The following is an 11770-nucleotide window of genomic DNA, read 5'->3' on the forward strand; positions in this document are numbered from 1 at the left end:
TGCGGGCGCAGTCCCGGTTCCCGCCCGCGCCTCTCCCTCCACACCTCCCCGCAAGCAGAGGGAGCCGGCTCCAGCTTTGGCCAGCCCAGAACTGGGCTGAAGGGCTCCTCAAGCGCCGCCAGAGTGGACCCTGAGGCTGAGGAGGTGAGTGAGGGCTGCTAGCATGTTTTCACCTCTCAAGAATACTTGTAGTGGGCACATTCCACTATTCCTGTATGCAGAGCTGTCATTTTAATGCTAATGTAAATGGTTAGAGGTAGAAGGCCGCCTATGAGGACAAACGACTTTCCAACGGGGGAAAAAATTATGTTGAAGAACAGGAATCTTTTTGTTTTGTTTTGAGATGGAGTCTCGCTCTGGAGTGCAGTGGCGCGGTCTCCATTCACTGCAAGCTCCACCTCCTGAGGTTCACACCATTCTCCCGCGTCAGCCACCGGAGTAACTGGGACTACAGGCGCCCGCCGCCACGCCCGCCTTTTTTTTTTTTTTTTTTTTTTTAGTAGAGACGGGGTTTCACCGTGTTAGCCAGGATGGTCTCGATCTCCTGACCTCATGATCCGCCCGCCTCGGGAAGAACAGAGTTTTAAAAGTCATACCTTGTGCTACATACGCTTCATTATTTCAAACCTTTGAAGGCGAATTTTTGTCAGGCTCAAATATTGGTGCTATTGTTCTAGTGACAAGGTGCCTTACAAATCCAGCTTTCCTGGCACCCAAAGTATTCTGATGTGAATACGACAGTTTTGGAGATTTGTTTGCATTCTGTTAACACATGACTCCTGAAACAGATGTGATTTCCATCTTTGCCTGGCTTCCTGCCTTGAGTGCTGCAGTCGTCAGTTTCTCAAGAACTGATCAGATTTCTAACTAAGAAGGTGAAGAAAAGGCGACAGGGGAATAAAACATTCAATTCTGAAATTATTCTGAAGCACAACTTTGGTGAACTGAATCCTGTCCCTGTAATCACTTCCACAGAGCATGAGAGAAAAGGTTTACAAAATGGCAAGAATTTGACAGGTGGTGGTAAGAAGCAATTGGTAACAATTATGGAAGTGTCCTTAATTTGAGACAGGTCTCCCAAATCATCTGGGTCAGTGGCTTCCAAACTCTTTAAATTCAATGATCTCTCTGTTCAGATTAAGTCACAAGTCCTAGAACAGTATGTAAAAGAATTGGCCGGGCGAGGTAGCTCAGGCCTATAATCCCAGCACTTTGGGAGGCCAAGGCAGGCAGATCGCCTGAGGTCAGGAGTTCGAGACCAGCCTGGCCAGCATGGTGAAACATAGTCTCTACTAAAAATACAAAATTAGCCAGGCGTGGTGGCGGGCACCTGTAATCCCAGCTACTCAGGAAGCTGAGCCAGGAGAATCGCTTGAACCTGGGAGGCGGAGGCTGCAGTGAGCCAAGATTGTGCCATTGCACTTCAGCCTGGGCAACAGGGCAAGACGCTGTCTCAAAAAAAAAAAAAAAAAAGAAGAATTGAAAGAGAGTTTACATGGGGTTGCCTCCCAGTGGGGGATCTTGGCACCTGTGGGACTTTATGTCTTCATCCTAGCACCACCCATGCCTCTAAGTTCGGTTGCGACCAATCTTTGGAATATAGTTTGAAAACTGATCTTGTCTCTTCTAAAATACCTAGAATCTGGCAGGGCGCAGTGGCTCATGCCTGTACTTCCAGTGCTTTGGGAGACTGAGGTGGGTGGATCACTTGAGGCCAGGATAAGAGCAGCCTGGCCAACGTGGCGGAAACCCTGCCTCTACTAAAAATACAAAAATTAGCCGGGCATGGTGGTGCATGTCCTGTAGTCCCAGCTACTCAGAAGGCTGAGGTGCAACAATTGCTTGAGCCCAGGTGATGGAGTTGCAGTGAGCCAAGATGGCACCACTGCACTCCAGCCTGTGCAGCAGAGTGAGACTGTGTGTCAAAAAAGAAAAGAGAAAAACAAAACAAACAAACAAAACTTCTAGAATCTTCACATTATTTCCAAAGACACAGTTTTATCAGAACTTTCAGTGCCTTTTTGATACTGTTGTCTGGCAGAATTGTAAGGATTAAATGAATTCATGCACATATAGGATTTACAAAGCTGTCTTACAGACAGTAGACAGGCAATCCTTAAAAACATAGCTATTTTTTAGTATTAAGGTTAGTAAAGTGCACATCAGATTAAAGATCTGAGTGAGCTTGGGCAAGAATTACTTGCCTTTGCTGGGTCAAAATTTCCTCCTCCACCAAATGATGGAGTGGGACTAAATTATTGCTACCACCTCCTCAACTTCAAAATCCAATCATCTTTTAAGTTTAAAATTATCTGCTACTAGGCTGGAACTGCTTCAGCAACTGGGATTCTTGCTTTACAGCTCTTTGTTCAGTGCACTCTTTTCTTAAGGCAAAAAGCAATAGGCGGGTCTCTTTTTCTCGTTTCCTACCAACTCACTCTTCCTAACATATTTACATTCCATTTTCTACTTGAGCATGCGTGGCAGGAAGAGCTTACAGTCTTTAGATCCAAACAGCATGTCTGCAAAATCTGGCTTTGCCACTTCCCAGCTGAGGGACGTGAACAGCTTACTTACATGCTCTAAGCACTTGTTCACCGGCTTACTTACGCGCTCTAAGCACTTGTTCACGGATGTGTCACATGCTGAGGATGGCCTCCCATGCACGTGTTTTTGAGGATCAAATGAGACAACATATATAAAACTTCCTACATGATGGGTACTCAAAATGTTAAACCCTCCCAGTTGCTCACCTCAAGCCCACTGTTTCCCCCAGCTCCAATGAGCAGGAAGGAAGGCTTAGATGTAAGGGACAGAGAACACAAAGTGAAAACCTTCACGAAGGAAGAAGGGCCATTATGGCTTTTGTGTTGCAGCTTGTGTTTATCTGGACAACTTTTTAATTGAAGTTTGTTTCGCCTCAGGTTGCTGGGTGTTTAGAACAAAGGACGAGCTATCAGTGTAATAATAATAATTAGCATTGATCGACTTCCAAATGCTTTACAAACATTAGATAATTAATCCCTGCACCAACTTTCAGGGAGGCTGATAAAGAAGGAAACAGCATTTAAGTGTGGCCACAGACACATAGGGACAGGGCTAAGCAAGGCCACTCAAATCTCCAGCTGTCTTCCAGCTTGCCCTGAACAATCCCCAGGACCCAGGAATCAGGAGTCAGACAAGACATCTAGAGCTGGTTGGCATGGTGGCTCACGCCCGTAACCCCAGCTACTTGAGAGGCTGAGGCCCGAGACCCACTTTAATCCAGGAGGTGGAGGTCGCAATGAGCTGAGATTGCCCGACAGCACTCCAGCCTGGGCAACAGAGTGAGACCCTGTCTCAGAAAAAAAAAAAAAAAGAAAATCTAGGACATCTAGAGCTGAATGCAAAGGAGAATGAAAAGGAAGAAAAGGCAAAGGAGAATGAGAGAAAAGGCTAGAAAAAGAAGAAAAGTGCTCTATGGGAGCCTCAGCTTTCTAGGACTAACTTCTCTCTTCTCATAAGCTGTCTGGTACCTGGATCACCTGCTGAATTTAAGATTGGTGTCAAGAGGGGAGCAGAGGCCGGGCACGGTGGCTTACGCCTGTAATCCCAGCATTTTGGGAGGCTGAGGCGAGCGGATCACCTGTGGCCAGGAGTTTGAGACCAGCCTGGCCAACATGGTGAAAACTCATCTCTACTAAAAATACAAAAATTAGCAGGGCATGGTGGCGCACGCCTGTAGTCCCAGCTGCTCAGAAGTCTGAGAGGCATGAGAATCACTTGAACCTGGGAGGCGGAGGTTGCAGTGAGCCGAGATCGCACCACTGCACTCCAGCCTTGGCAACAGAGTGAGACTCTGTCTCAAAAAAAGGAGAGGAACAGATTGAGTGATGCATTATGTGGATGGATATTAAGATAATGATGAAAAATAAAGTAAGGTGAAAAGTACAGCATGAAAAATATGGTCTGATCATGGGACACTAAAGAGGGTGTCATTTTAATTTTTATTTTATTTTTACTTATTTATTCTTAGACGGTGTCTTGCTTTGTCTTCCAGGATGGAATGCAGTGGTGCCACCTTGGCTCACTGCAACCTTTGCCAGCCTGGCCAACATGGTGAAACCCCATCTCCAGTAAAAATATAAAATTAGCCAGGCATGGTGGCATATGCCTATAATCCCAGCTACTTGGGAGGTTGAGGCAAGAGAATTGCTTGAACCCGGGAGGTGGAAGTTGCAGTGAGCTAAGACCATGTGATTGCACTCCAGCCTGGGCAACAAGAGTGAAACTGCATCTCAAAAAACAAACAAAATTAAAAAAAACAATAGCAGAACACCCATTCATGTCAAGTACACATAGAATTAACAAGATAGACCACACTCTGGGCATTAAATCTAGTTTCAATAAGTTTAAATGTATTCAAGTTAAACAATGTATGTTCTTAGACCAAAATGGAATTAAATTAGAAATCAATAATAGAGAGCTATGGGAAATAAAAACACAACATATCAAAATCCTCAAGATGTTGCTTTTTAAGCAGGACTAAGAAGAAATGGGCAATTAACACCAATATTAGAAGAGAAGAAAGTATTCAAGTCAGTGGTCTCAGTTTTCACCTTAACAAACTAGAAATAGAAAAAAAAATTAAACCAAAATAAGCAGAAAATAGGAAATAATAAAGACCAGTGCAGAAATCAATGAAAAAAGAAACATAAAAGCATCAGAAGTTCAACAAAACCAAAATCTGGTTTTTTGAGATCAATGATCAATAAACCTCTAGCCAGCCAGACTGACCATGAAAATAAGAGAGAAGATACAAATTATGAATATCAGAAATGAAACGAGTTCATGTCCTTTGCAGGGACATGAATGAAGCTGGAAACCATCATTCTCAGCAAACTAACACAAGAACAGAAAACCAAACACCGCATGTTCTCACTCATAAGTGGGAGTTAAACAATGAGAACACATGGACACAGGGAGGGGAACATCACACATTGGGGCCTGTCGAGGGATGGGGGACAAGGGGAGGGAGAGCACTAGGACAAATACCTAATGCATGTGGGGCTTAAAACCTAGATGATGGGTTGACAGTGCTGCAAACCACCATGGCACATGTACACCTATGTAACAAACCTGCATGTTCTGCACATGTATCCCAGAAATTAAAGTAAAATTTAAAAAAATGAAAGAGGGAGCATCACTACATAGTCTGCAGATATTAAATATAAGGCCGGGTGTGGTGCTGTCATCTATAATCTCAGCAATTTGGTAGGCTGAAGTGGGAGAATTGCTTGAGGCCAGGTGTTTCAGAACAGCCTTGGAAACATAGCCAGATCCTCTTTATAAATAATAATATTAATTAATATAGCATTAAATGTATGATAACGGAATATATGAAGAATTGACAAATTCCTTGAAAGACACAAACTACTAAAGCATATTCAAGAAGAAACACTGGAACAGCTGGGGATGGTGGCTCACGCCTGTAATCCTAACACTTTGCGGGGAGGCCAAGGCGGGTGGATCACCTGAGGTCAGGAGATCAAGACCAGCCTGGCCAACATGGCAAAACCCCATCTCTAACTAAAAATACAAAAATTAGCCGGGCATGGTGGTGGGTGCCTATAATCCCAGCTGCTTCTACTCGGGAGGGTGAAGCAGGATAATTGCTTGAACCCAGGGGGCAGAGGTTGCAGTGAGCTGAGATCCAGACACTTCACTCCAGCCTGGGTGAAAGAGGGAAACTCCATCTCAAAAAACAAAAACAAACAAAAACAAACAAACAAAAACTGGAACAGTACTATCTCTCTTAAAGAAATTGAATTGGTAGTTTAAAATGTTTCTTCCCAAAATACTCAAGGGCCAGATGACTTCACTGAGGAATTCTATCAAACACTTAAGAAATAATACCAATTATATATAATTCTTTCAGAAAATAGAAAAGTAGCGATACTTCCAACTCATTCTACAGACTAGACTTACACTGATCCACAAACAAGAAAAAAAAAAAGAAAAAAACAAAGACTTAACACTGATCCAAAATAAGACAAATATATTATGAAAATAGAAAACTATAAACCAGTACCCCTCACGAACATAGACCCAAAATTTCTGAACAAAATTTTAGCAAATTGAGTATGAAATTATATTTAAATGGTAATACATCATGACTAAGCAGGGATTAATTCAAAAAAGCATTACTGTAGCTATTTAATAACAAATTAAAGATCAATCAATACTTAAAATACTTAAACAAGTATTTTAAGGACAAAGCCCAATATCTGTTTCTGATTTAAAAAACACTCAGCAGGCCTGGCACAGTGGCTTACGCTTGTAATCCCAACATTTTGGGAGGCCAAGGTAGGCGGATCACTTGAGGTCAAGACCCGCCTGGCCAACATGACAAAACCCTGTCTCTACTAAAAATACAAAAATTAGCTGGGCATGGTGTAGGGTGCCTGTAATCCCAGCTACATAGGAGGCTGAGGTGGGAGAACTGCTTGAACCCAGGAGGCAGAGGTTGCTGAATGCTGGATGTCTGCTCTCCTCACTTCTAATCAACATTGCACTGGAAGTTCTAGCCAGTGCAATCACAAAAGAAAAAGAAATAAAAGGCACTCAGATTGGAAAGGAAGAAGCAAAACTGTCTTTATTCACAGACAATGTGACCGTCTATGTAGAAAATCTGATAGAATTTAGCAAAAAGATACTAGAACTAATAACTGAGTTTAGCAAGGTTGTAGGAAAAAAGACCAATGTATAAAAAGCAATTATGGCTGGGCGCATGGGTGGCTCATGCCTGTAATCCCAGCACTTTGGGAGGCCAAGGCAGGAGGATCAGCTGAGGTCAGGAGTTTGAGACCAGCCTGGACAACATGGTGAAATCCCGTCTCTACTAAAAATACAAAAATTAGCCTGGCATGATGGCACACTCCTGTAATCATAGCTACTTGGGAGGCTGAGGCAGGAGAACTGCTTGAACCTGGGAGGCGGAGGTTGCAGTGAGCCGAGATGGTGCTACTGCACTCCAGTCTAGGCAACAGAGTGAGACTTGGTCTCAAAAAAAAAAAAAAAGAAAAAGAAAAAGAAAAAAAAGCAATTGTATCTGCATATACTAGCAATAAACAAACTGAAATAACAAATTACATCATTTACACTAGCATGAATGTATGGAATTCTTAGGGATAGGCATGATGAATCACGTGCAAGACCTCCATACTGAAGACTATAAAACATTGCTGAGAGAAATGAAAGAAAACTTAAACAAATGGAAACATACACTGCATTTATGGGTTGAAAGATCAATATGATTAAGATTTTAGTTGTCTAAATGATCTAAAGATTCAACTGAATTCCAGTAAAACTTCCAGCAGGCTTAAAAATATATATATTTTTGGTAGAGATTGACAAGCTGACTAAAATTTACATGGAAATACCAAGAACCTAGAATAGCTAAGACAACTTTGAAAAGGAAAAAGGAAATTGAAGGAATAACACCGTCTGACCTGAAGTGTTATTAAATTGCTGCAGTAATCTAGAGTGTGGTATTAGCATAAAGACAGGCAAAAAGATCAACTGAACAGAGTAGAGAAAGCAGAACAGAATAAATTCGCATATAACAGGGAACAAAATTTGAACAAAGGGATAGGAAAAATTCAGTGGAGAAAGGGCAGTTTTTAAACAAATCATGCTTGAAATATTGAATATCCATATGCAAAATAATTTAACTTCAATTTGTGTCTTATACCATATACAAAGATTAACTCAAGATGAATCTATACTAAACTGTAGAACATAAAACGTTAAGATTTATTGAAGGAAACAAGAAAAAAACTTGGTGAACTTGGGTTGGGCAAAGGTTTCTGACATCAACGACAAACAAAAATAAAAAACATAATCCATAAGTGAAAAAATTGGTAAGTTGAACGTCACTAAAATTATAAACTCTTGCTCTTTTAAAGCTATTAAGAGCATAAAGAGACAAACCACAGACTGGGAGAAAAGCATGTATCTGATAAAGGATGTGAGAGACTAGTCTTAGGCTGTAGCAAATCTAGTGTACTTTGTGCTAATAATTTGTCTTTCTGTGTTCTGTAATGGAGAGAAGGGTATTACAGGATAGAACGTGGGTTTAGGACCTCTATAAGCCTGCTTTTAAGCCAGCTTGGCAGGTTGGTCAGTTACAAACTTTGCTACAGGTCCCTGAAACCAATACAGTTTGAAATTTCTCTGTTTTGTGTCCTTCAGAGTTTACCCTTGTGATCATGTGGAGATACTTTCTTTTGGTTTCCACCATCCAGAGGACAGGAATTTTGGAGTTCATGTCATAGTTAGTCCTAAAAATTTTTCTTGAGCAGTTAGAAGCCTTGCAAGCTTGAAATTGGCTTCTCTAGGCTCCTTCTGGGAAAAGCAGTAGAAACTGCTCAATGCTGTATAGCTCAGTAGCTAAGGCTTTATCTTTTGACAGTGGTGGCCTGGGTTCAGTTGTTGGCTTCTGGAATGATTCCTTTCTGGTTTGTTATTTGTGTAACTTTGACATTTATTGAGGTGGTTTCCCCCTGCCCCACCCCCCACAGTTAGCTTCTGATTTCCTCTCTTGAATTTTCCTTTCTCTGAACTACCTTGTGGAGATTCTAAATCTTATGCAAAAAAAAAAAAAAAAAAAAAGAAAGAAAGAATGTCTTTGAAGCACCTAGGAGATTACCTTTGGTAAAGTTCAGAAGCCACTTGGCATGGCTAAAGTCAGGTACTAAGAAATTTAAAATGATTTCTTTTTTTAAAGAGCACTATGGTTAAAAGTCAGCTTAATTAAAAGTGGATAAACAGGCCGAGAGCGGTGGCTCAAGCCTGTAATCCCAGCACTTTGGGAGGCTGAGACGGGCGGATCACGAGGTCAGAAGATCAAGACATCCTGGCTAACATGGTGAAACCCCGTATCTACTAAAAAATACAAAAAACTAGCCGGTCGAGGTGGCAGGCGCCTGTAGTCCCAGCTACTCGGGAGGCTGAGGCAGGAGAATGGCGAAAACCCAGAAGGCAGAGCTTGCAGTGAGCTGAGATCGCACTACTGCACTCCAGCCTGGGCGACAGAGGGAGACTCCGTCTCAAAAAAAAAAAAAAAAAAAAGAAAAGGTGGATAAACAAGCTATTTAAAAACATTTAAAAGGCCTTTATGTTTTTCTCTTCTTGGAATTTGTTTTTCTGGAAAAAAGTTTTTTTCTTCTCAGTCGACTGAATTATTTTGCTCCATTTGTTTGTCTTGCCACTCTTAGTACACACATGAGAGGCCCTGAGGCCGGTAGCCTAGGACTCCTTGGGAGAAAGAGGAGGTGCCACAGATCCCGTTTTGGGGGAAAAAACCTCTGTTTTCCTCATGAAACCCCAGCAGTTAAAAGCTGATAAATCCCTTTCAAAATCAAAGACTCTGTTCTGTTTTGCATTGTGTTAATGGTTTTGAGTTTAGAGGTATCAGAAATTACTTCGCATTATAAAAACTAGGTAGGAAACACACTTTAAGGGGTGCCTAATAGTAGTTATGGAGGGATTCTTGACTCTTTGCACACTTGGATCAGAGACACATGCTTTTGGCCACCTGCAAGATAAGGAAACATCTCCACCCCCCCACTGGGAATTGAGACTCCTGTGAGGGATGGGCTGATTACAAAATGGGCTGATTGGCTTTGGGTTGCCTTTCAATGAAATGCAGGGTAGAACCACTACACTGTCTTCTCCCATGGTATTTCCCTCCTTTTGGGATCCACAAACCAGTATAAAATGACACCCTTAATTTTGAGGATCCATATTTGCCTTCAGCTGCTTATTGCTACTTATTTGACCCTAGAAATGCATGCTTTCCCAGCTCTGTTCTTCCAAGGGCTTCACCCTGAAGCCAGTCATGCAATTAAGAAACTGGCAAATGAATAATTTTACAAGTGCTGAATCTTCTGTCTGTCTATGTATTTATATGTGTTGTATGTTTATACATAAAAGAGCTCTGATTAATTGGCTTAGAAAAATAAGCATTCAAATCAAATATTCCGTCAGAAAAATAGAAACTTTAATGCCTTTTGGTCACATGACTTTCGTAATCTTTTGGAAATAAAGAGTTCTAAAGAACAAAATGTATTAAAATGTAGATATTTGGTTTAAATTAAGGTCAGATATCAAATTTGCTAAATGCTTTAAGGTCAAACTGTTTCTTCGGCTTTTGAAATTTATTCAATTTACCTATTTTGGAGCATTAGATTATAGATAAGGCCTGGGAGCATATGGAAAGCCATGCCCACTAGCTATGCTAAAAGGAGTCAGACCTTATCTGCATTTCTGTCTGATGTCCTAGGCTCCACCACTAGTACATAATTAAAATTGCTTACTTCTCAGGTTTTTCACTAAAAATAAAAGTTGCTAAGAGTTAACATTGTAACATGTAATTGAGATCACTGGAAAAACAGTTTTACATACAAAGTGTGTAGGGAATGTGTTTTTGGTAAAAGATTATAAGAAGGCATGGGAATATAGCTTTTGTTAAAGGGAATATAATTCTATCTAGTTCAGAGGGTTTTAAAGATTGTCTTAACCTTAAAAAGTAATGAAACAAAACAGAAGGTTTAAGCAAAGTGAAAAGGGTTTGTAAAGGGTTGATCTTATAAAAATTCTGTGGGTATAAACAAGTTGGCTAAAATTTAAAAGAAATTATTTAGCTTTTTTCTTTACGTAAAAACATTAAAATCACAGTGATGTGGAGCCAGAATCTGGGCCCATGTGTCCAAATAGCAGAGTTTTCTTAAAAAATTAATCTTTTATGTTCGATGAAAAATTGTAAGGGGTCCTAAAAAGTTTATGAAAATCTTACCTTATGGTCAAACTAATTAAAACTGGATAACGATATAAAATTTTATTTGAAAAACTAGCTTTAACATTAAAAATGCACTGATGCAAACATGAAATTTGGTTTTCTCTTTTCTCATGAAGACTATTTTTATGTAATGTTAATAGATAATGAAAGGGTTTTGTTTTTTCCTTTGGGTAAATGGCAGGGGAAAAAAGAAAAGACAGATTCAGCTGGCCTCATGCTATCTTCATTGGGTCTTGTTTGGAAAGCTAAGTCTCCTCTATCAGAGTAAAGGTTTTCTTTTTTAAAAAAAACTTTTTGGAGTTATTTTGGCTAAATGAATGACTTATGGTGACCTGGGATTATATTTTGTGATATCCAGCGTTTTAAACCTTTGATATTTGACAAATTTTCCAAAATCAAATTATAAATTATGTCTCTTTCTATATCTAAAATATTAGGTCCTCTAAAGTCCAAAAAGGACATTTGGCTTATTTGGTACAAAAATCAAACAGGAAGCATTGTCAAATATGAAATGGTGTTTGGCTTTCTTTGGTCTACATTTGTGTAAATGTGTCATTGGTATATGTTCCAAAATTATGTAAAACTCCTATAATTCTAATATGACTTAGTATATGTTACCAGTAATAATTATAATTATTATGTTAACAGACTGTGTGCCACAGAGGTAACAAATTTCCTTGCCAATTGTGTCTTTAACTGTGGCAGCCCTAGAATGTTTTTGTCATCCACAGACAATTGTTATCTTGTTTTGGTCCTCTTTAAAGGATGGCTTTATAATCAGCTATAAAATTTAACAGGTGCTCTTAAATGCAGGATTCTGATTAATAACACTGGAGATTGTGACATTAGAATATAGGAAAAACTTTTAAATAAAAAAGTAAATGGTGGTTGGTTTACTTTGGACTGTATTTGCATAAATATGTTATTACT

Source organism: Mandrillus leucophaeus, unplaced genomic scaffold (assembly GCF_000951045.1).
Source record: "Mandrillus leucophaeus isolate KB7577 unplaced genomic scaffold, Mleu.le_1.0 Scaffold133, whole genome shotgun sequence".
Taxonomy (NCBI): domain Eukaryota; kingdom Metazoa; phylum Chordata; class Mammalia; order Primates; family Cercopithecidae; genus Mandrillus; species Mandrillus leucophaeus.